Source organism: Formica exsecta, unplaced genomic scaffold (genome assembly GCF_003651465.1).
Source record: "Formica exsecta isolate Colony F162 unplaced genomic scaffold, ASM365146v1 scaffold211, whole genome shotgun sequence".
Lineage (NCBI taxonomy): Eukaryota > Metazoa > Arthropoda > Insecta > Hymenoptera > Formicidae > Formica > Formica exsecta.
The window spans coordinates 588623-594966 of NW_021849408.1; the positions used below are offsets into that span (position 1 = coordinate 588623).

The 6344-nt window shown below is 29.7% G+C and overlaps 1 protein-coding gene across 3 annotated transcripts in view; it reads left to right on the top strand.

Moving 5' to 3' along the window:
* The window catches only part of LOC115235195 (phosphatidylinositol 3,4,5-trisphosphate 3-phosphatase and dual-specificity protein phosphatase PTEN), a 21026-nt gene that overhangs the window by 9449 nt on the left and 5233 nt on the right, over nucleotides 1-6344 (top strand). The window contains exons 9-10 of one of the 3 annotated variants that reach the window (XR_003883992.1): nucleotides 1445-1594; nucleotides 1631-3678. The exons of the other annotated variants lie outside the window; for them this stretch is intronic. The gene's annotated coding sequence lies outside the window, so the exon portion shown is untranslated. Of the gene's footprint in view, nucleotides 1-1444; nucleotides 1595-1630; nucleotides 3679-6344 lie in introns of those variants that run through there. 3 annotated transcript variants of the gene reach the window in all.

Here is a 6344-nt window from a genome sequence, read left to right on the forward strand (position 1 = left end):
TGTATCAAGTTAGGTGATGACTACATTAAAATTTTTTAACTATCTAAGATTTGTACGATTAAAAATAAATTTTTCATACGAAAGTCTCGAAACTTAATTGTTCCACAATATATATATATGTATATGTATATGTATATAATATACGAGTACATGGTACTATACATTTTGTAACATTTTCTATTTGAAGCGTCTATTTCTGTAGAGAAACATACATGTTACTTTTTTCAATCCTATCTCCGGACAATGTCTTTTCTTTATATTCTCACCCACTCTCTTTTTCCGAAGATATTATATAGCATTTATAGACATCTATAATGGCAATTACATTCAATGCCTCGATAATTCTTGATGTGTGTTGGGAGGATCAAAGTAATTCACATTTGAATACGTTGAATATAGATTAATTTCTAAAGCATAGTAAAAACTTGCATTTTATCTATTGCACTGAGTGTTATCCGTTTCTTCATATAGAAATATTACATGCTGATCCAGATCGCAATGCTGAAAAAAAGACAGTCGGAGAACGCTCGATTTTTAATTCCTTGTGCTTGTACATACACACACATATACATACAAAATCTTTATTTTTCAAAGATTATAATTCAAAGAAGTTTCATATTTTTTATTTCTGATATATATATTTGCATCAATCTCTAGTTGAAAAAAAAAACTGGATAGTAAAATTTAAATTGATAAATATTAAATAATGTGTTGTTCGCAAATAAATCTCTCTCTTTTCTCTAAAAAATAATCTCTTTTTATAATTAATATGAAAATCGAGGCAATCTTCCTTCAGTTACTCTTTCTTTTAATATATCATTTATTTTCATATTACATTATTTTCACATTATATTTACATGTCACATCTGAGTTATTAGAACACAATCACAATCACTTTGTACAAATGATATCATTTCGTAAAACAGAAAATAATTTACAGTTCAACATTGCACTCATGTCCGTTTGGTGCATCGTTATCTCTCTGTATTATATGTTCACTGCATGCCGTCAAAATGTATATTTTCACAATTCGCTATCATTAATTTTTGTCACATATTATCAGTATCGTGTCGTTCTCGATTTTCGTAGAATAATAATGTTTCTTAAGGTGAGGGTGAGGGTAGGAGTGACGAATTAATTTTACGAATGTGATTTTCCGCACGTAATTCAAGGAATAAACTCAATTTTCTAATGCTCCCGCGAAAATGGAAACACATTTTAGATATAAATATCGCGTAATTTTTAATCATATAAATATAAAACCTAATATGAGTCACGCGCGCGCGATTTTCAATCTGAGCGGGGGAAAATCAGAATAAGATGAGAATGGAAGAAATACTTTGCTATTGATCGTCGTTCTTTACGTATAAAACAATCATCGAAATAAGCCATTGTTTCATCACTGACTGACCGATTGTGTCTCTCTGTATCTGTTCATCCTTAGTGGACTTGGACCAGCGTGTCGGCCGGTACCGTCTTCTATCGGATGGAGGGATGATAGATCTTTTGTGAGCCCATCGCCAATCACTCCTAATCATCCTTCGACTTCATTGACATTTAATAAGTTTCCAGACACACACATACAAATACATGCATATATATATATATATATATATATATATATATATATATATATATATATATATACAAAAACATTGTGCAGCGCGCTGCACGAAACATTCATCATTGCGTCGAAAGAACTATGTATGTTCTACGCGTTCAAGTTTACGGTTTAAACTTTTGTACTTGAGTTAATATCTTATTTACGCTACGAGAAAGAAGAAGCCAATGTGATTTTTTTCTATATAAACAAAAAAAATAAAAAAAAGATATAGAAACTAATCGCTTTCTTGCCATTACGATCCACCGTGATGATCCATGTTGATGATGATTTTACATAATTTACACACGTGAACAGAAAAATGTAGAGATTAAGTTTGCGAGTGATTGTGAATGAATGTTATGGGAGATGAAGAAGAAAAAAAGAGGGAGAAAAAGTAAGAGAGAAAGTGAGTTTGAAAGATGAATGATTGAGATGAAAGTATTCATTATCCATAAGACTTTAATCAAAATTAATGTATATTCACAGGTTTACTAACACTATTTATATTATGCACACTTTACTTGAACTCTTTCGTTTTCCTCTATAATGATTATATTTAAGTGGATATCGTGTTCAGCTCACTCAATTCTGCATGGCACATTACTTTTTTTCACTCACATGACAATTGGGCACATAGATAATTTTTGTTGTATTCGATCAAGTGTCACAAACGTTTCGATTTATGTTCGATATTCTTGAATAAAAAAAAAAAACCATTGAAAGATATCGTCATAAAATTACGAAATGTTAGCATATAAGAATAGCGAGATATTTTATATATTTATTATATATTTGTTTCATGATACGGAGTCACAATAACTTCTAAATATGTATAAATATTATACACAAATTTTTAGTAAATGTTATTCAAATTAATTGACGACATATTTATTAAAAATCTATATATATATATATTCTCTCATTAATTCCAATTAATTAATTTTTCACGGTAATGTATCTTTTTTCTGAATAATTTAAATATAAGTTTCTGTCAAAAATGATGGACTAAATTGACGTATGTATAGTTTATAAAAAGATTTAATCCAACGATATTTCGTAATACTGATTCGATATACCGAAAATTGTCTATGCGTATATGCAGAAGTTTAATAAATTGTCAATATTTCTATAAATGCAGTTTTATATATACATATATAGCTGAAATGTACATTTTACGTCATGAGTGAGCTTATAAATTCTATAATAAAATTGAGTTCGTGACGGACGCATATCTGTAATGCAATTTATCTGCAATGAGAAAAGTTTACCTGAATTTCTTCGACAATTCAAAGAATATTTTACATGATGCTGTCCTATATTGTATACTACTTATCGAATTAAGCGAGGTAGAAAATTTCCAAGCGTTTAATATTTTATAAAACAATGCAGGAGTATGAAATTATGACACTTTACTTTTTCTGTTTGCAAACCTGTGATTTATAGTAATTTTTTTTTTTAATTAAAAAAAGGAAAAAAACGTATACAGCCAAACTTCAAAACGCGACGACAAATATAGAAACATTATGTCTGTTAGGTAGAAGAAACAATCGAAAACAAATGAACGGTCCATATAAATATATATGGCGTAGCGGAAGTGCATATTTATATGAACTATATATAGGCCGCAAAATAAAAAAAAAAGAAAATAATGCTGTAAAAAACGAATATTTTCATAAGAATAAATATCGTAAGTCAATAATAATAACGTTTAGAGAGAATATTGTATGAAACAACCGCCATCGATTTCTTCGTTGAAAGAACCGATTCTCATCGTATCCTTGCGAGTCTCTCTCACGGTTCGTACACTGGCAACAATTTGCAGGGGATTTTTTATGCTGATATAAATCAATATTGACTGGCGATACGAGTTTAAGAAATCGAGACGCTTTTCTTCGATTTTTATTAAATTACAGGATGTTTCAGATTCATTGCATTTCTTTTTAGATCCTTCGAACTTGGATTCGAAAATTTTTGTCAATAAAGATGTCATAAACATTATAATTAGCGATTAAATGTCAAATTAAGTAAATAGTCAAATTAATAGATTGCATTATTAAATTAAAAAAGAAAACAAATTATTAAGTCAAATTTTTTAAAAATTGATTGTGGAACTGATTCAAAAATTAATTTGTCATGATTCTTTATATTTTTTATATTAATAATTATATATATATACAGTATTTTGTTTAAATTTATATTGAAAAAGAACAATTCTAAGTTCGTCAAGAGAGGATCTTGCAGTTAAAAGGAATTGCGATATTTTCAAGACATCCTAATACACACATTTAATATTTCAAAATAATTGCAGATATAATTTTGTACAAAAAGACACATTATTATATAGATTTTGGAGGTGCTCTCGATTCTTAAATTTTTCATCTCTCGTTGTGGGATATCTTTTCGACATAAACTTACAACACGAACCGTGTGTGAAAATGTACAAAAAAATATTTACTCTTACCATTTAATATTTAGCACTATTTCAGCATACGAAATGCTTAAAAAATATGTAGATACTTCGCGCGCGCAATGATCTCCATCGTCATGGTCCTTTTGCAAAGTAAAAAGTTTATACGTGTTTATATCGACTCGACACATCCTGAACTTTTTTTTCTATTACCATCTTTACCCGTTGCGTTGTCATGTGTTGCATTAATAAAGCATTCTAATAACATGTATAGTTTGGAGTACATACGTTCTACAAGAATCATATTTCAGAAAGAATATCACTGCACCTATCTTTGCGAATGCTGACTTCAATAAACTTCAGATAATGAAAACTATGGGAGAGATGGATATATATATATATATATATATAGTGTCTCTCTTTTATATATAATTATCTGTCCACAGATATGTGTGCGCGCGCGCACACACACATATACAGTTCTTCGCAATTTATGTTCGCAAGTTATTAATCTCTGAGAAGTAGATCGTTCGCCCGCGAACGTAATCGATAAACGCTCGACAAAATGGTAGACTTTTTCGATTAATAAAATGTATAAATAAATATCATTATGCGATGAGATTCCGAAGAAGATGTCAAGGAAGACGGATATTTCGATTACTTTACTATATATGCTTGTGTACCCAGCGATTATTATTTAAGTGGATCTAAAGAGCGAACTCGTGATAAGCGAGGGAAATACCGAATTTTTCCTTGATGATCTATATGCATATGTCAGCTGTGAGATAAAAGTTGCATGAGAATTTTATTTTTTAATAGTGGGCGATTTAAAGCCGATTTTGAACAGTATGCATTTTCAGAAAGTGCACCTATCTTTGCGAATGCTGACTTCAATAAACTTCAGATAATGAAAACTATGGGAGAGATGGATATATATATATATATATATATATAGTGTCTCTCTTTTATATATAATTATCTGTCCACAGATATGTGTGCGCGCGCGCACACACACATATACAGTTCTTCGCAATTTATGTTCGCAAGTTATTAATCTCTGAGAAGTAGATCGTTCGCCCGCGAACGTAATCGATAAACGCTCGACAAAATGGTAGACTTTTTCGATTAATAAAATGTATAAATAAATATCATTATGCGATGAGATTCCGAAGAAGATGTCAAGGAAGACGGATATTTCGATTACTTTACTATATATGCTTGTGTACCCAGCGATTATTATTTAAGTGGATCTAAAGAGCGAACTCGTGATAAGCGAGGGAAATACCGAATTTTTCCTTGATGATCTATATGCATATGTCAGCTGTGAGATAAAAGTTGCATGAGAATTTTATTTTTTAATAGTGGGCGATTTAAAGCCGATTTTGAACAGTATGCATATGAATTTTATACGGAATCGCGCTGATAACGATTGGTTGCTATTATTCCTATCCTTACGCGTAAAACTTTACAATATCATAGTTGGTCCTCGACCTAAATTAAGACGCTTATTTCGGGTGGTCCAGAAAAAGAGCGATATAATAGAATGTATTTTTGAGAAAATTTAAAGCTATTTTTTGCTAAAAAATAAATTTGTTTGGAAAAAAACTTTTTATCGCAATTTGTAATATATTAAAACAATTGTTTAATTAAAATTTATCAAGATAAATTTTGCATTTTATTAATTAAAAAATAAAATCACATTATCTAAGTTTTCAATTTGTCAGGCTCTAATTTTCTTCAGTAACGTGTATAATTTAAAAATATTATACATAAAAATATGTATATCGTAAATATTCTTAATATTATTTATGTCCCACATCATTTACTCTTTGTAAAGCATAACTTTTCGCTTGTTTACATTCGAATAAAAACGACAACTTTTCACTGAGAATTTATTCATTTTCTTTTTTTTTTTTTAATCCCGGACTTTCTGGATCATCTCGTATAAGACTTCATGAACGCGACGGACAAAACTCTTCTTGTACATTTCGTTACACGAACGCGTCTACCAGACCGTTTTACATTTACGCGATAATCGTATTTTTGTACTTTCTCCTTATTGTTAAATTGGATACAGATATGTATACCATATCTCTCGATGCGTGTGTATATATATATATATTTATATATAAAAGATCTCATATTATATTACATACGGATATTAATTAACGTTCACGCGCGAATTATCTGCCATTTCTCATTTAGAACAAAACGATATTGATTAGAGATCGATTTAGAGTGGGCGGAGCAATTTGATAATAATTTACTTCGCCGATTTTTTATATCGCACTTGTCGATGTAAGATTTTGTCATAAAATTGTGAATATATATATA